The sequence below is a fragment of the Rhineura floridana genome, chromosome 20, assembly GCF_030035675.1.
Source record: "Rhineura floridana isolate rRhiFlo1 chromosome 20, rRhiFlo1.hap2, whole genome shotgun sequence".
In the NCBI taxonomy this organism is placed as follows: Eukaryota; Metazoa; Chordata; class Lepidosauria; order Squamata; family Rhineuridae; genus Rhineura; species Rhineura floridana.
In genome coordinates, this window is record NC_084499.1 from 7098847 (window position 1) to 7118909 (window position 20063).

General features: G+C 42.9%; 1 protein-coding gene across 2 annotated transcripts in view; it reads right to left on the reverse strand.

The window, feature by feature from the left end:
- The window catches only part of EEIG1 (estrogen-induced osteoclastogenesis regulator 1), a 61775-nt gene that overhangs the window by 24851 nt on the left and 16861 nt on the right, over nt 1-20063 (reverse strand). The gene's annotated exons all lie outside the window — the stretch shown is intronic.

The following is a 20063-nucleotide window of genomic DNA, read 5'->3' on the forward strand; positions in this document are numbered from 1 at the left end:
CACGCAAAAAGAAACTAAACTGAACAGCTAAACTGCAAAGCGCACTTGTAACAAGTAGGGGATGTATAATACTGAAAAAAAGAAGAAGTCGGAAACGGCAAAGTTTAACAGATTCTTGTAACTAAGTTTGTAACACAAATCTGAAGCAGGCAGCCTGATAGTCACTTTGGGACAATTTAAATGAAGTCCTTTATAGGAAACTGCCCGCACCCCTCATTAATAACCATTCTAGGAAAATGCGTATGGATCACTTTGCATTTGATAAACTACCACATGGGTTTCAGCCGCGTATGGTAGAAGCGGGCAACCTGTGGCCCTTGACCTGATTTTATGCAGCCCTCAGCTGAATTTCAAAACTCTTCTGCAAGCAATTTGTCCAAATCTCTAGCAAGAGCCAGCTGTCCCTCTCCCAGCAGCACACTGAGTGAGAGGATCTGAGAGAAAGAGGGTGGCTCCCCCGCTTTTGGCTCTGGCCTTGCTCACAGTCCCCCCTCTACTTATATTGCCCTCAAGAGAATGTGGTCCTTGACAGACAACAAAAGATTGCCCACCCCGGATATGCTTGTTAATATGCTATTAATAAGGTCTTAATAGTCCCAGTTCTCATATGAGCACAAGGATGGCACTCTGCTTTTTCTGCAGTCCAGTTTGGCCTGCCTTCCAGCTCAGTCTGGAGATGTTATGCACTCTTTTATTGGCCTCTTGCCTCTTGCAAACCCAACCAGAAATGCATGCTACACCAGTCAGGGGTGTGGGGGGGGGGAAGAGAGGGAGAAAAAAATTGTGGGCAATGACACTGGCAACAGGACACCTAACTAAATAAATGGCTTGGCCGGGGCAGATAAGAACAGCCTGACTGACACAGGTTGCCTATTGTGCTCCAGCAGGCTCGCCCAGCTTGGCTTTACAGCACACAAACAAAAGCATTTAGGCTGCATCTGCTCATGGCAATTTGGGGGAGGGGAAGGCGCATGGTTTTATTTCTGCTCTGCACTGGGTCATCAAGGGCAGCTATGAATATGGATGGGAGATAGGATGAGTAGAACTGGACAAATCCTTTTCCAGGATGAATAGACATGTGTGTCTGTGTGCGTGCGTCATGTGCGTGAGTGTGAGTGTGTTTGTGAGCGAGACTGCATCTGTCTGCATGAGAGGATGCACTTTTTGAATCAGAAAGGTTTGTCTGAGCTATTTATGGGTCAGGCCTCAGCTTTCAAGGCAATTAAAAGTTCAAGGTGTAATCTGGAGAGGATAAGAAGAAAAATGGCAGTACTGAAATTACCTGGAATAAGAGTGCCGTAGCTACTAGGTAGCAATTTAAAAAGCATAGCGGCAAAGGAGTGGCAAACAAACAGTACCAGGACAGCATTAGATAAGCTTTTGCTTCAATAATTAAAAGCAGGTTTCTCTCCCAGTCTACCCCCAGGCATAACGCAAGCGAACAGAAAGAGAATCAGCTCAGCGTTGCTAGGAAGAACAGGCTTTATCCAGTTTGAATGCACTTGCTTTCCAGCATTTGAATATTCCATTGGATAAAAGGATCCTTTCCAATTTTCAGGTTTGCAAATACACCCTGAAAAGCTCCCAAAACTAAACAGTAACCCACATATCACCAGCATGGTCAACAGACAGATAATAATAATAATAATAATAAATACATTTTTATTACTACTACTATTGTTGGTTGCTTTTCTCACCAAGGTGACCCAAAGCAACTTACATTAACCAGCTAAAAACAGAATCAGTAAAACATAAAACACCTCTGCCAATTAAAAACCAAAATAAACACCATCATACAAATACAAATGAAGGGCAGGTATACAGGTCCAATCCCACTAGAAGAGATCATCAATAGCCAAGGCCCCATGCATCAAGGGTGAAAGAAATGGGTAAAGGAAAGGTCTTTGCCTGGCGCCTAAAGCTGGGGGACAGCATTCCATAGATATACCTATGTTTAACATCCGAATAGGGCCAGTGTAACACAGTAAGCAAGGTAAGCATGGCAGGAGGGTGCAATGCTTGAGGGGCGCCAGAGGCGCCTCTAAGCCCAAAAACCTTTTTTTAAAAACACCTGGAAAAATTAATAATAAATTACTAACATTTGAATTGAAAAATGATCACCAAAAATTATAAAAGGTAAGGGCGCCAATTTATAATTTGCAGGGGGGCGCCAAACACGTCAGCGCTGGCCCTGCATCCGAAAGCCACCCTAGCACAATACCTTTACTAAGACCATTTTTTCCAAAGTCGCAAAATGGTAGCGAGTAGCACCAGCTGTTCCCAGGCCATTCAGTGAGGCCTGTAAAGCTTTCTTGCCATAAAGACTTGGAGTAGGCAGACCCAGATTCAAATCCTCACTTAGCCACAAAAGTTCCCTAGGAGACACTGAGCCAGTCAGCTACCTCAGCCGAACCTACTTCACAAGGTTGCCATGAGGATATAATGGGGGAAGCAGGGAGGAGAGAACCATTGTCATAAGATAAAGAAATTATAGGATAATATGAACACTGTTGCAGCACTATATATCAGAAGGCTGTATCACTCCGAAGCAGAAGAGATTCCCTAAGAATTATGCCCCCCAATCCTTTTGGCCAGCAAGAGGAGTTGTGTTGCATTATTTTAACCAGAATTCTACAAAGAAGCCTTCATAAAGCCTGGGAGATATTTATATATATATATATATATATATATATATAGTGTGTGTGTGTGTTGTGGGTACGTATGCATGTGTGTGGCATTATAAGTGTGTGTGTGGTATATTTCTTGCCTCCCCAGCCACCATCTTTAAAAAGGAAGAAAATTACAGGGAGCATATTTTTAAAAGGTGACCCAGATGAGACTGAGAAAAAATGTGTGTATAACCACTGAGGGTACAATTAGCGAAGGGGCATACACAGGGAACAAAGCCATCAAGGAGCCAGAGACAAAGCACAATGACAGAGGAAAGCGACAACATTTCACAACCAAAATTACAAGGCAAGCCCGGCTTCGTACTAAATTAGATGTCAGAAATAGATGCACACAATTTTAAGACGCTGCCCAGTGACTGAGGAACAAAGAAAGAAATGATAGATTAGACCAGTGGCTCCCCAACTTTCCCTCCTCCCACGGACCACACTGCCAAGCGTCTTGGTGGACCACTTAATTATTTTTCGGCCTGTTGTAGCAGCATAATGCGCTGTGCTAGATGCTGTATGCTTTTTAATGTTATTTTTATTGTTTCTGATATATTTTACTGTACAGCACTGCAGTTTGAATTCCATAGACTGAAAAAATGAAATGGATCGCCTTAAAGTCGATTCCAACTTATGGGCGACCGTATGACTAGGGTTTTCATGGTAAGCGGTATTCAGAGGGGGTTTACCATTGCCTCCCTCTGAGGCTGAGAGGCAGTGACTGGGCCAAGGTCACCCAGTGAGCTTCATGGCTGTGTGGGGATTTGAACCCTGGTCTCCCAGGCTGTAGTCCAACACCTTAACCACTACACCACACTGACTACAGTATAACAAAGAAAATGAATAATGCAATGGATGTGCCATCTCCCGTCTTCAACCACAAATCCACAGACGTGCTACAGGCCACCTGAATGAAGCTCCTGGACCAGCTTGGGAACTCCTGGATTAGAGCAATGACTGGTCATTACAGCCAGTTCATCACTCAGATTGCAAGATTCTACTCAATGGTAGATTCTACTTCCAGTCCCAAGCTGAAAGACAAGTCCTGCCCCATCCCACTTAAGGGGAATACAGGGAGCATGCCAAGTGTTGCAACAATGTCTTCACTTGTGTAGCCATGCCTAGTAGTGCCATGCTGTGATCTCAATGCTGTGTGATCTGTAACCTGCCCTGTGTTCTGATCCTACGCTAAAGCCATTGGCAATAACTGAGCCAAGAATCCGGAAGGGGCCAGGACATTTGCCTTTGGGTAAGGTCACGTCAACACCATACATTTAAAGCACATGAATTCCCCAAAGAATCCTGGGAACTGTAGTTTATTAAGAGTGTTGGGAATTATAGGGGTAAACTAGTTTCCAGAATTCTTTGGGGAAGCCATGTGCTTTAAATTTATGGTGTGACTGTGGCCACTGTGATTTGATGCCCTCTTATCCCTTCTGGTTTTGACTTAGCTAGAAAAGCAAATAAATAAATAAATGATAATCTTTGGCAAAGACACACCCAACTACCCACAGGCCACAAGTGGTGCTTATGTTGCGTTTGCAAGCAAACTTTTAAGTTTTATGGAGCATTCAGCTTTCCATACTTCTATGACTAGCACATTTGGTCATGCTTCACAAACTAAAAGCAGAAAGAAGTTGCTCGAAAAGTGCAATACAGAAGGCAATGGAAGTGCAGCCATGAGTCAAAACACAGCAGATCTGATTCCGAGGCCTCCGGATGCAAGTTAAGGAAATGCGGGGGGGGGGGGAGATAGCAAACAGACTACAGCTGCGGTGATCTAGGGAGGTTACCATACTATCAGCAATTTGTCAGACTTATTTGTTGTAGTGTACTCTGCTTGTTCCGATTGCATCAGTTATAGTTACTCCAGAGGTTGTTTCTATCAAGTGCCACGTGGAAAGTTGTGGAGATGCTACTACGCCCGGCAGCCAGCCAGTAATGCAGGTAGCAAGAGCATGATCACAAGAGTCAGCGCAGGTAAGACAGCTTCCCAAGTGGCCACTACCATTGCAGGGTGAGATGAGGTGCACCACATGGCTCTTAGTGGTCTGAACCCACTACAAGCAAGTCAGCAACCAACCAAAGCAAACCCATCCTTCACCTAAGGCCTCCAGTTCAGCAGATTTCCTTTTTTTTTTACAATAATTTTTATTCAAATTTTCATAAAACATACAAAAAATCATAAAACATTCAAAGACAAAAAACAAAACAAAACAAAAATGATTAAACAAAAAAATAAAATGTTGACTTCCCATTTGTCGCACATCAAATCAGTTGTAGGTCTACAATATATAACAATCCTGTCTCTTAAATTATATTATAAAATCACTTTCCTCCAGTAGTTATCTTAATTAATCATCAAATCTCATAAACATTACTTTATTCTTTCCACAAAAAGTCAAAGAGAGGTTTCAATTCTTTAAGAAATATATCTATCAATTTTTCTCCAAATAAACATGTCGATTAATCCATCTCGTTAATAATAATAGTAATCTTATTGTCATAACCATAGTCCAAATAAACATATCGATTAATCCATCTCATCAAAATCTGTTAGGTCCAATAATTTCAATAGCCATTATTCCATTATCCATATTAATTCCATCTTCCATCTTCAATAGTCCTGTTAAGTCCAGTAATTTCAGTGTCCAATCTTCCATTATCAGTATTCCATAATAATCTTGCTGTCATAGCCATAGTCATATAATAAGAGTCTGATGGGAATTTCCTCTATCCCAAATATTTTCTTGCCATCAATTCTGAATAAGTTGCTGAAATATTGTTGTAAAGTCATATCTCTGTTCTTCTTTTTTACAGAATGCACTGGCTCATCTCTTGAGAGTTTTTCCATTGTGACGTGGCTGCAGTTAATTCCATAGATTTTCTCTATATCAAGCTCCATCACGTCATTCCAGTCCAGAAGATTATCCAAGCCATTGATAACTTTACCTCTAATATCTTCATTAATTTCTTCAGAGATAACGTTAAATTCCAAACAGTAGATTTTATTTCTAATATCCATAAACTCCAGATCTTTTTCCAATTCCACATTTGTTCCAATCTCCAGGGCTTGTATCTTCCCTTTATTTTTTCTTTTCTCATCTCTGATCTCATTCTCCTCTCTCACAGGATCCCCTATTTCTTTAAGCTCCTGCGTCATTTTGCTCAGTTCCATTTTCAGCTCCTTACTGCCCTGTCGCAGGGTTTGTTTCGTTATCTCAATCTCATCCATTATTTTCTGAAACATAATTACTTCCAGATTCTCAGCCACTTTCTTGATTGCCATTTTTAAAACCACGAAAACAAAACAAAACAAAAATAAAGAAGAACCACTTCTTATTTCAGCAACAATTGGGTTAATATTCCAGGCTTGATGACATCACAGTATAAACAGAGCAGCCTGCCTTATCTCTCTATGTTCAAGAACACAAAACAAATTTAGTTCCCAGCATCAAAACAGTTAGTGGCGTCGTGAAGAAGCAGATTCGTCAAAATAAAATAGACCAAAAAGAGAATAGTCCCAGACAATATAATGTTCCTCGGAATAGAAATCCCTCTTCTGTTTATATCTTTAGAATGCACTTCCAGGACAGCTTTTTGCAATAGAAACAGAGATAAGCTGTTAATTTTGTGAATAACAGAGAAGAGTTATAGCTCACCCAGAAGTTCTTTAAAGCTGATTCATTTGACAAATCTCTTTTTGCTGCAACAATTTAAACCAAGTAAAAAAAATAATAGAAAGAAGGGTGCTTGCCTGTTAGTCCGTTTTCTCTTTGAAGAAAAGATAAACGTATCGCATTAATCAGATAGAGCTTGTTCGGAAGTCCGTCCGGCATTGCTGGCTGGACCTTTTCTCATAAATTAATGAAATCCAGTCCTCCCAACAAAAACAGGCTTTTGAGGTTGATCTCTACGTTTCTCCCTGCCCGGGAGAAATTTCATCAGTCAAAAAAAAATGTTCTGACTGATTTATATCTGAATAAGCTTCTTTTGAGGGGGGAGCCCGTCTCAAAAGCAGGCACAAGCGAAGTCACCCTTCCCGGAAGTCCCCAGTTCAGCAGATTTCCAAAGTTTACACTCTATGTACCTGCACTTTTCTGGCAACTCATAAATGCATCCAGGGTGCACAGATGGCTCATCTCGCTTAGAAAGACTGAGAGGGGAAGAGACTTCTTATTTCTCCTAGGAGGAAGAGCTGAGGAGGCAAAGAATGAGGATGTTTTTGAAACTGTCTGCTTACATGCCACCTTTCCAACAAGTTGCTCAAGGTGGCATTGTGGTCCTACCAACTAAGATGCACATTTTGTCTCCACTTAAACCAAGCAACATTTTTTGCAAAGGCATAGTTCAGACAACAGTGGCTCAATGGGAGGGGGGATTCTTTAGACTCTCTCACCTTGACTACTGACTCTTGTGGAATTTGTTTTGTAGCTTTGGTTTAAGAGGAGTTGAACCAGCTACGGGCAGATTTGTCTTTCAAACGAAATTCCAGAACAGTCATCTTAAAGAAAAACAGAATTTCCGGGGACCTCCTTTTTAGACGTTCTGCGAGAGGGATCTCAAAGAAACTTTTAGCATGCTCTCTAAATCCAATACTATTGAGAATATTATCTTGAGAACATTATCTTGCCGCATGTAGCTTGACTCTTGTACACAAGCTGTCTGCCATGTACTGAAACTGGACTTAAAAATCTCAGGTGACGGGATCCCTAAAAAGGTAGTGCCAACACCCAGGCACTTGAAAGGTTTCTAAAAGCTCTGTGCAGGGGTGGCTCCAAAAAACAAAACAACTCCCCTTTTGCACTAAATACTTATTGAACTGGATGTGCAAAGGAGAATGGAACACTTTTCTACTCCATGTTCTTAACTGCACCCCACCTCACCTTATTTGTTCTCACGACCTCCAGGCATTGCCCAAATTCAAGCTTGCTTAGATCCCGCACTGGAACTGTATTACATGCCTTCAGAAAATGCCATGTTCTGGAGTTGTGGCATGAGGAGGCACGTTTTTCTGTAGGAAGGTGGTGCTGGGGAGGGGTGGGGGTCATTAAAGGCACAGAAAATCCTGACTTTGGGAAAGGGGATTCAAAGATCTCATGACTATGTGTACGAGTCATAGGCAGATTCCAAATCTCTAGCACCTAAATGAATGCCATTGCCCATGCACGACAGAGCCAGAACTCATAGAAGGGAAAGCTCACCATAGAAGGCAGGGCTGTGGAGTCGGTATGCCAAACCTTCGACTCTGATTCCGACTGCTCTATTTTTCTACTGTCCGACTCCGACTCCACCCAAAATTGCTTCCGACTCCACAGCCCTGGAAAGGGCTGTAAATGTCTTTTAAAATTGGAAGCTCTCGTCGGAGCATTTTTATCGCTGCCTGAATATGCACTGATCTTGGAATCACAGCGTTTGTCTTCATCTGGGTCTTGTGTCATACCCTGACACACAAAATGTTTTCCATCTTGAGTTATGGTGAAATGCTCAACTACAGCTGACTTCATGGGAAGCTTCCTTGACATTTTGAATTTATATTTTAAAAAATTTGTCAATCAAAATTTATTTTGAAGCCGGAGTCTGAGTCAGTACATTTCTACCGACTCTGACTCCAACTCCACCCAAAATTGCTTCCGACTCCGACTCCACAGCCCTGATAGAAGCTGCACATAAGTAGCAGAAATGGGTTTGGGCACAGTCACTACACTTTTCTCCCACCCTTCCTCTCAGTCTCTGGCTAGGTTGGGGTGAGAGAGGGGTGTACACACACACACACACAACTGGCCCGTGATCAGCAGAAGGTCCCAGGTTCAACTCCTGGCATCTCAAATTAAAAAGGATCATAGTAGTCAATAATGGCCAGACAGCCAAAGGCAGCTTCTAATGGTTTCAACTCCAACTCCATCCACTACAGCACATATATTACATTTATATCCTGCCTTTCTTCCAGGAGCTCCAGGTGGTATATATGGCTCTCCACCCCCACCCCCCATTTCATCCTAATAGCCATCCTGAGAGTGATGTCAGGCTGAGATATGGTCAGACCGGCACAAGATCACATAGAAAACTCAGTGTGCAAGTGCGGACTAGAACCTGAGCCTCCTCAGTCCGAAGCCAACACCACACTGACTCTTTCACACAGAGTATAAACGCATCTTCAACCTGCCACCTTTTTTTTGTAGGAAACAGCTACTAGTTCCATCTTACCTGCACCCAGAGTGAAAATCCACATACATAATCTTACTTATAAGTACTGTTGTAGAGATTTGGGGGGGAGGTTTGGTGGACATTACATATTTTCAAGCATGAGGACCATGACAACCAGCTTCACTTCCACATACATTTTGTGCCATTTCCGCTTTACTTTCTAGCTCTGAGACTACTACAGTAATACTTTAAAAATGTATGACACAGAACGTTAAGATCCAACTAGTTACAAACCCCGTAACACAACAGCAAGACTCCAGATCAACACCATTTTGTCTTGGGCCACAAGATGTAACCATGACACAGCCAGTCACACTAAAAAGTCATTTGTTCATGACTTCACTCGCGTCATCTAAGACAAACAGCCGACCTTAACAGATGAACATTCAGCTGTTTTCATCCTCTGCACATCGTTTCTTACCCAGAACACTGCTGTAATTCTCCAAGCAATGAGAAGGGAAAAGCCATTTCTAAAATGGAAAGGGAATGGCTCAGACACAGATGATGTAACCTTTGTTATCAAGACAAATCTTAAATTCAGTTTGTTGATGCAAAATAACACTCAGATGTTCCACAGTGAGCATTTACTGAAAGTCACTCAAGTGAGTTACCACATCCTCCTACTCACGAAGTTACACTCATGCTTTTCTAACCCACACAACTACCAACCTGCCTCCATCCCATCTTTCTAAGGCCCTATACGCAAAACATCTAATATGCTTGCTGGAAAGCTGCTTGTTTGCGCACTGTGCATTTGGATACCTCTTAAGAGATCACAAACAAATCTTGCATGATGAGATCAAGGAGCAGGGTCTTAGTTCATGTCTGGATACAATTGGATGCCTAAGTGAATCAAAACAACCTGCAAAACTGTACTAATTTTAACCACTGGTTTTAAAAAATGCACTCTTTTTGGTTTCTTAGTATTCCTGAGCAACGCCAAAGTATACAAGGTATAATATATATCAGGTATATGATTTGTCTAGGCAAGTTTAGCGAGAGACTGTCAGTACACACTCTTAGCAGGATAGGGCAAAAGTAGAACCATCTGAGGCAACTGTATGCAGTGGAAACAAGGTCAGTTAAACATATGAGATCCATTAAGATACTAGAATAAGACTCTGATGGGGATAAATCCTTTTGAAATATGAGAGGCTTCACCTGTACTGCCATTCCACTGGCTCCTGAAGACATGCCTATTCAGGTAAGAATACCCCGGCACTTGAACTTTTGACTTTATTAACTGGTTTGATGTTTGTTTTTAACTCGTTTAATTGTCATGTTTTACTGTATATTTTAATTAAGGATGTTTTAATTGTAATTTGGTATTTTAACTAAGTATGCATTTTATAATTGATTTTATGTTGGAAATTGCCATTTTGGCATACAAACAGTACATAAACCAATCAATCAACAATAAAAGCTCACATCATTCATTAGTAGCCCCTTTGAACTTGATCTTGTTACCAGATCTGCTTATGTGTCTATAAACGTATACATATGGACCCAAATCATACACATGAAAATATTACTTTGCAGATCTGAGGGTGCCCAGTTATAGGAAAGAGACTTCATGATGGGTGGTTGCTCTAAACACAAAAGATGATCAACTAGATGGGATATTAAAGTGACAAAGGACACAGGTAATGAGCTGTCATTAGACATCATAATACAATGTTCCTGCTGCAGAGTGGCAGTGAGGGGTTGCTGACCAATTAGAATTTGCAGCCTGGTGGCACAAGAGGTTCCTTGTGGGGAAAGGTGGAGAGGTGTCCCAATAAATGTCAACAAGATTTAATCCAATTAGCAATGGAAGATAATTGCTGGAGAATGCTCTATTGTCACATTCCTAGAGTTAATTAATAACTGAATAACAGGCATAGAGGTGGACACATATTAGGTATGACAGTTCTGGGGGTTTATTAGGCTAAAGCAGGCACCTTTTCTCATGAATAAGTTCAGTCTCTAGTACAGATGCTATACTAGGACTGCTTTTAACTTAAACCATAGCTGTTTCCGCCAATTCATTACAATGACACCATGCTCATTGTTCAGAGCAAAGCTGAAATACACAGTCTCAGGGCATGTGCAGAGTTGAAACACATTTCTCGATTAAACAGAAAATGCCCACATTCAGACACAACACAAATCCATTAATCATAGTTCATTGCATTAGCGTGTGCACAAGCTGGAGCCTCAACATTCCCTTCTTTGACCTGTGGGAAAACAAACCATGGTGTGGGTAGCTATGTACGAATCAGCACCTACGGTTTGTGCTTTCCACACAAATCTGATTGGGAAGTCAGCAACAAATCTTGGCTTCAGATCATCGTTTTGGAGATAAACAAACCACAGGACTGTTTCGGACACAATGCTAAGCCAGCCACTCCAGGGTTTGTTTCTCCACTCAAGTAAGGGAGGAGTGAAGCAGGAACACAGGGCAATTTGCTTAATGGCTTTGTTACTTCCAATGCAGCCAGTGCCTGCCAAGAAGTCACTGGATGTGTAAGATGCTAGCTAGGCATGAAATGTACAAAGAGGATGGGGAATCGATAAGCACAGATTACATTTGAAATACCAAAATGGTCTGCTATTGTTGTACCTTTATTATATAACAGGTTTTACAGGTTTTTTTTAAAAAAAGATCATCATTATGCAATGGACAGGTCATGCACAACTTGGATCTACAAATTCAAGACAGTCTTTCCTGGCTATTATGGGACTGTCTGAGAGGGTTTCCAACCAGGTGTTGAATACCTGCTACTTGCTGTGGGAAAGATTCCCCTACACTCCAAAAAACTACGGAAATATTAATTGCAATTCAAAATAACATCAAGCCATTATAGTGAGGTTAAGACAACTCAAAGTGACACAGCAAAAAAAAAAAGAAGGGGGAAGCAAGAGTCAAAGATTGCAAGGTCTAAAGCAAGGCATTACAGGGGTTAACAGATTACGAGTTCCAATCAACTGCTACAAGGGAACGCTGAAGCACCAGCACGACTGAGGTGGGTGGGCAGTTCCAACGCTTGCTGTCTTAACGCCACATCTACAGAAGGAACATGGATTGCTTTTGGTCAGAGGCCAGGGATGCTTGCCAGAGAGAAATATCACAAGGGTCACAAAGTGAGCTGATGCTGCAGCTTGAAGAGGGAGATGAGCCTTGACAGCAGGAAAGCAGTAACTGGGCAAGCGGCACTCTGTTCTTGAGAAACACGTCCAGAACTTTCTGCAGCACAAGTGCATGCAACACAGCTTAGCACATAACCCCACAAAAAGGCTATCAACAACTACTCCCCATGGTGGCTATTTACTGCCCCCGGGATCAGAAGCAACAATCCTCTGAGTAACGGTTGCTGTGGAACAGTCGCTGTTGCCCTCCTGTCTTGCTTGCTTCTGGGCCTCCCAGCAGCATCCGAATGGCCACAGTGTGAAACAGGATCTTGGATTAGATAGACCTTTGGTCTGACCCAGCAGTTTTTCAAAAAGTTGTCTTATCTATTTTAACCACTTTGGGTCCACAAGAGGGAAAAAAAAAACATTTGTAGAGCTCCCATATTTACAACACTCTCCCCATTTACTAGGGACAGCTTCTTTTTACTGGCATGTTCTCACCTATTAGAGATGCCTTGTTAAAACATTTATTGGCAAGAGCGGCTAGAATTGACATTCTTCAGAAACTGGCTCCCTCCTTATGGTTGTCTAGAGGGAAATGGATATATCTCATTATCTAGTAATGCTGTTGGAGATTGCCGATTCATGTGGTCGCCATAAGTCGTAGTCAACTTGAAGGCACATAACAACAACAGTAAATACATGCATATATGTGCACGGACATTAAGGGACCAGACAAAGCATAGCCTGCCATTTCACACACTGCAGTTGCAGGGTGCATCATGCACATATATACCAATAATTCCTGGTATGATAATTAGGCAAATACAAGCATGTTCCTGTTTTCATCTGTCAGATAGGCGGAATGACACGGCTTCAGTTCTGAGGCCAATATGGAGCCGATTACGAGGGCAAAGCAGTAAGAGAGTGCTCCACTTCACTAGCTTGATCAGCTATCAGTGAAACCAGGAAGGGGGTAGGGGCAAGGCCAGGGGACAGGCTGGTCGGCCAGAAGATTCTCACCTCTGTGTTACAGCTTACAACTCAGCTGGGGCAAAACACAGCAGTTGCATCCTGATAATTCGCGTAGTGCTAGCATGCATGCTAGCACTACATCTGCTCTGGCTACTGGAACCTTTCCAAGCATAATTCAAGCTTGCCTATACAACTCTAGTCATTTGGGAACAATACTGACTGCCACCTCCTCCTCTGCAATCCACTATGGAGTCCAGGGCCAGCCAGGAATATCACCCTCGAATTTGCCATCTCAACATCAATTTTGGAAGGTAAGGGCATGCAGAAATATATTCTTTGAAGCCACCTCACAACACTGAGCAGCCTTTCCCAATGAATCATTTAAGGCCACATGTCTTTCAGAACTATTATTTAAGATATAATTTTCACTTAACTTTTGGTGGCTGAGGTTAAGCCGGAAAAAGGGTGGGGTTTTATTGCCTGAATTTTTTTTTAAGTTTGATTTTAATAAATTGCTGACCTATGCTCTCATTACAGTTGGTTACCTTCAGACATTTAAATAAGAGCACATGTACGTTAAAAGCTGGTCCATCAATAAGAACTGGTTAAGCAACAAGATAAGTATAATTCTCCTTTAGTCAATGTCAACAAACTATGAACAATACAGGAAAACTGAGTGCACCCACTAGATCACACCCTGTTATTCTGGATTTGGGGAACAGCTACTATCGCCTTGCAGATTACTCACATAGTAAATATAAGTTACAATGCTACTCTATAAAATAAATTTATGGATACAACAAGAGTCTCTTTTCTGTCATCTCTCCTGGAAAAAGAATGTGTGATGAGTGATAAGCAGTAATCATGTGAGATCATCTTGCTACGCATCCTAGAAGTAAAACACTAATGCTAGCACTGAAATGGAGACAGACATGAAGTCACCTCCTTCATTTGTCAAACTGAACAACAGCATATAGTGAAGGGGGAAAGAGGCAGTAAGTTTTAAGGTCATTAGATGGAAGTCTTGTAGGTACATGCTTTGTCATAGGTAGATCCATTCTGAAAACTGGGATTTGAGTTCTAGTATTAATGAGTTTTCCAGCCAAGCAAAATGCTATCGTTGGAAGGTTAATCCACAAAACTGAGCTACTGTTTAAATCATCAAGGACAACTGAAGTCAGGGGTGGATAATCATTCAAGTTCCAGTGCCTTCACAAATCATTTACAGGGAGCTCCACATTCCATCCAATTCAGCACACTATGGAAGGCAAGTCTATGGATGCCTATTAACTGTGAGTTAAAACTGATTTCATCTTTACTGCATCTTTGTAACCTTGCTGTACACCTCTTAGACGAAGGTGTTAAGCAGTATATAAGTTGTTGAACTAAAATAAATAAGAACTGAATTTACATTGTCAGGGCGGCACCATTTATTTCCAGATGGTGGGGACAAAGTATCCTAGGAGCATCTGGATGGCTGCAGAGACAAGCCTTGTTCACGTGTCACTTTAAACCGTAGTTAAGATTTCACTATGGTTTGAAGGAGCAGCATGATGGTGAACAGGAAGTAGCTCCTCCTCCACTCCTGCTGTGCTGCTGGGAGCTGAGGCATGGTTAGGCTTAGCATTATGACTGAATCTGGGCTTGTGGCTTGTTTTCCCCAAACCTATAGGTCGTGGAGAGAAAAACCATGAGTACAGGTTAAGACATGCTCTGCTCTTTGCAGGAGTGCGGGGAGGAGCAAAGTACCCATAGTTTTAGCCCTGTGTGCCACCACATTGCATATTCACCTTTGAACCATAAATGTGGCATGCAGACAAGGCCACAGAGTACTCTAGGGGAATCAGATGCATTAACCCTGGTCACACTGTCTTTTTCGGAGCCTTGGCTTAGGAAAGTATGAGGCAGAATTCCCTAATCAAAGGTAAGGTGGATCAAGAGCTTGAACTCCTCGATTTGCTCCAGTGCAGAGGTACACTAAAGACCCCCCCCCTCAATTTCAACTGGCCTTTCACTCCTTGGTCTACCCTTCAAAGCACACTACCACAAAGTACTCTACTTCCCCCCTACTTTAAAAAATTGTTCCCAGACCTCAGATTGAGTAAACATATTGGTTCCATTTTTATTTTGCCTTGTACAGCCATGGTAAGGCCCAAAGCATCTTCGCTTGATGAAAATTAAAATGGACTGCCTTGACTTATGGTGAGCCTATGAACAGAGTTTTCATGGTAAGTGGTATTAAGAGGTGGTTTACCATTGCCTTCCTCTGAGGCTGAGAGGCACTGACAAGGTCACCCAGTCATGGCTATGTGGGGATTTGAACCCTGGTCTCCCAGGTCCCAGAACCTGGGAGAACCTGGTTCTGTCCTAGAACAGCTTTTTTAAGGTGAAAAAAGAAGAAGTCCAGAGCTATTGGTTTTACTAGATATCCTCATCATACATACAGTTTCCAATTCACCCTTTGGACATGCAAACAGAAGTGCAAGTGAGCTACACCCAGATAATATAAGGCTAACTTCAGTCACGCAGTCATCTTTCCCTCTGCTTTTATCTCTCAAGTTACACCACCTTTAAGCTCAATACAGGAAGCACCAGCATAACCTGTATTATGTAAGAGTCATTTTAAAAATCCCTGATTAAACAAGATGGCCACACCCCAACATATGTGGATATGTCCCATCTAGTATCCCTGCCACATGCTACCCAGTCCACATAGGAACAGGCCATCACCACCATCAAATTATGTTCTACCTCCACCGTTGGAAGCAGTATGCCTCTGAATATCAGTTGCTGGGAATTGCCAGTGGGGAGAGTGCTGTTGTGCTCAGACTGCTTCTGGGCTTCTCATAGGTAACTGGTTGGCCACTGTGAGAACAGAGTGCTGGACTAGATGGGCATTTGGCCTGATGCAGGGCTCTTCTTTATAAGCACCCGTTGCATTGCAGTCTTAATGTGGCAGAGCAGTCAGTTCCTTGTGGGAGGCGGGCTCTCAACAGCAACCAACATTTCTGCCACCACCAAGAGGTCTTCAGCAATACAGGATAAAGAAGTGTGAACAGAGCACAGAAGAAGTATCTCAACACAGGAATTTACTTCTATTAAATGGCAGCAACTATTGCGTGTGGGACTGTTAAGCTGCATCATTTTGATGATTCCTTCTCATTTCAGAAGCACACCAGCTGCATAGTGATGTAATGGCCTACTACGCTGAGAATCTCCAAGCTCCAGTCTACAGCAGCATAAATCTGTATCCTGAAATTTGGGGTTAATTCAGTCATTACATATTCCAACTAGCTTTTTTCTAAAAAGGTGGGGAAGCCCAAAAAAGGAGAGTAAAACATGGCAAAAGAGGTGTCACTGACATTTTGAACACGAGATGAAACAAAGGTGCTTCAGGCTGTTTTGCAACATACACCTCATTTGTGCCATGTTGTGACATTAAAACAGGGATGGTAAACCTGTGGCCCTTCAGTTGTTGTCGGATTCCAACTCGCATCAGCCAATGGCCAGGAATGATGGGGCTTGATGTTCAACAACACTTGGAGGGTCACAGATTTCCCATCCCTATATTACAAGGATGATATCTTGATTTACAGTTCTCAAATATACCAGGGAAATTATTAGAAATTATTCTCATTTCCATTTGCAGATTATGCCAAGTTCTTTCAAAGCTCTACTTCTCCTTTACATCTTCTTCAGGTGTGGCAGTCGACGTGCTGAACTGTTGCCTGGCTGTGACAATGGACTGGATGAGAACTAACAAACTGAGACTCAATCCTGACAAGACTGAGATGCTGTTGGTGGATGGTTTCTCTGATCGGATGGTGGATATATACCCTGTCCTGGATGGGGTTACACTCCCCCTAAAGGAACAGGTGCGTAGTCTGGGAGTCATCTTAGACTCTTCCCTCACACTTGAGGCTCATGTAGCCTCGGTGGCCGGAATGCATTCTACCAACTTCGGTTGGTAGCCCAGCTACGTCCCTATCTGAGTAAGGAGGACCTCTCATCAGTGGTACATGCTATGGTAACCTCGCGTCTGGACTACTGCAATGCGTTTTACGTAGGGCTACCTTTGAAGACGATTCGGAAGCTACAGCTAGTGCAAAATGCGGTGGCCAGACTGCTAACAAGAACTAAGCGGTCTGAGCATATAACACCTGTGCTAGCCCGTTTGCACTGGCTTCCAATATGCTTCCGGGCCAGATTCAAAGTGTTGGTACTTACCTATAAAGCCTTATACGGTGCGGGACCACGATATCTGTCGGAACGCCTCTCCCGATATGAACCGGCCCGTACACTACGGTCTACTACGAAGGCCCTCCTCCGGGTTCTGACTCATAGGGAAGCCCGGAGAGTGGTGACTAGATCTAGGGCCTTCTCAGTGGTGGCCCCCGAACTATGGAATGGTCTCCCCGAGGAGGTGCGCCTGGCGCTGACACTATCATCTTTTCGGCGCCAGGTTAAAACCTTTCTCTTCTCTGAGGCATTTTAATTCCTGTTAATTCTAAATTATTATATTCTGATTTTAGACTGTACAGTTTTGTGTACAGTTTTGTGTTATTTTTATTGTATTTTTAATGTTCACCGCCCAGAGAGCTGTTGCTAGTCGGGCGGTATATAAGCTTAATTAAATAAAATAAATAAATAAATAATTTCAGAGTTCCAGAATCGGCAGTAAAGTGGATTTCACATGACTCATAAGGACGTATGAAGAGACCTAGTGGATCAGGCCAGTGGCCATCCAGTCTAGCATCCTGTTCTCACAGTGGCCAACCAGTTCCCTACGGAAAGCCCACAAGCATAACAGGAGTGGAACAGCGGCCCTCCCCACTTGTGAATCCCAGCAACTGGTATTCAAAGTCATATTGCCTGCCCCAGTGGAGGTATGCCCTCAGGTCAGTCTGTGCCCTAGTTATGGACAGCTTCATTGTCCAATTGATGAAAGATGCTTATTGTGGTGCGGAACACTTAGTGCCAGCAGTGGAAGTTGTAGAACACCTGTGTCCACCTAGAGAGAAGCCTTAATGTGAACAGGGCTCCCATTGCTAGTTACCGAGCAGAAGGACCTGCAGCCAACAAGTGATTCCCAAACTTTTTTCCCCCTCACAGACCATTTGAAAATTGCTGAGGGTCTTGGCAGACCACTGAATGTTATAGCAACTGATATGCACTGGGCGAGATGTTGCATGATGTTTCGTTGCATTTTGACTGCTTCGTTTCTTTCCTATATTGTATCTGATAGTACTACAATTTGCATTCCACAGAATTCAAACTGTAATACAATAAACTAAGAAAAAAGCAACAAACAATAGAATGAAACATCAATATCAATATTTAATGTGGGCATGCCGCGGACCACCTGAATGAAGCTCGTGGACCACTAGTGGTCTACGGACCACAGTTTGGAACCCCTGATCTACAGCGCCAATGTACCAATGGACTGGGGTCAATAGGCTTGATTGTATCTTCTGGCCCGGGGTTCCCACCAAGTTCCCCTACCATCTCTGTGCTCTCTAAAGAGAGCCTGTGTTTTAACTGTGAATCCTTTTTTTTGAAAACGGAGGTATCCAGACTAGTTGCTCTTGTTGCTCACTTTGTATCTTACAACCGCTAATCGGCATAACAATTCCCCAGGAGGCATTAAACACAGCAGACAGTCAGGATTCCCAACTCTGAGCAAACAGTTGCTAGGAGAGCCACAAAAATCATTCCCCTACCTAATTTGTTGTGTGGAGACCCCTACCCATTTCCCCCCTCCATTTCCATTTTTCTAGGGTCCATGGGAACATGCTTCATACCCTTCATGTTCATTCTCTGATTGTTACAGTGGATTAGCCCTAGGGGAATGTGCCCAGCCCAATATAAATTTCTAAGTGCAGTCAAACCCCTTGTCCCGTACCATGGTGTGATATGGCCCCTTCTTTGTAGCATAGACTGATTAAGCACACCCACTCCTGAACCTATCAACAGGGACTGAGCCACACTAGTGAGAGGAAACCACATTCATAGAGTGCTATGGGAGTGGTCAGGCATACTTGCTGGCCACCCCAAAATCTACTTCCTCCTCTAATGCCCGCCCACCGATGGTGCAGAAGCAGGAGGGTATAAACCCTCTTCTGCTGACCTGCCTATTACGAAGTAAGGGATGGGGGGACAGGGGAGAAAATGTAAAGCCCATTGGGAGAAAGGGGATATAATTTGTTTGCTTTCTCCCCTTCCTCCCTCCCCATCAGTCAGTTCAGTGTGATGACACACAGACAATAAGTAAACAGAATGAAATTCAACGGGATAAATGCAAAGTTCTACACTTAGGGAAAAAAAACCAAATACACAGTTATGGGATGGGGAATACTTGGTTCAGCAATACGACATGTGAGAAGGATCTTGGAATTGTCGTTGATCACAAGCTGAATATGAGCCAACAGTGCGATGTGGCTGCAAAAAAGGCAAATGCTATATTAGTCTGTATTAACAGAAGTATAGTTTCCAAACTGCATAAAGTATTAGTTCCCCTCTATTCAGCACTCGTTAGGCCTCATCTTGAATACTGCGTCCAGTTCTGGTGTCTGCACTTCAAGAAGGATGCAGACAAACTGGAACAGGTTCAGAGGAGGGCAACAAGGATGATCAGGGGATTGGAAACAAAGTCCTATGAGGAGAGACTGAAAGAAATTGGCATGTTTAGCCTGGAGAAGAGAAGACTGAGGGGAGATATGATAGCACTCTTCAAATACATGAAAGGTTGTCACACACAGGAGGGCCCGGGATCTCTTCTCGATCGTCCCAGAGTGCAGGACACAGAAAAATGGGCTCAAGTTGTAGGAAGCCAGTTTTCGACTGGACATCAGGAAAACCTTCCTAACTGTTAGAGCCATATGACAATGGAACCAATTACCTAGAGAGGTAGTGGGCTCTCCGACACTGGAGGCATTCAAGAGGCAGCTGGACAGCCATCTGTCGGGAATGCTTTGATTTGGATTCCTGCATTGCGCAGGGGGTTGGACTTGATGGCCTTATAGGCCCCTTCCAACTCTACTATTCTATGATTCACTAATTAGACAGTTGGTTGAGAATAAAAACCACACTGTGTCA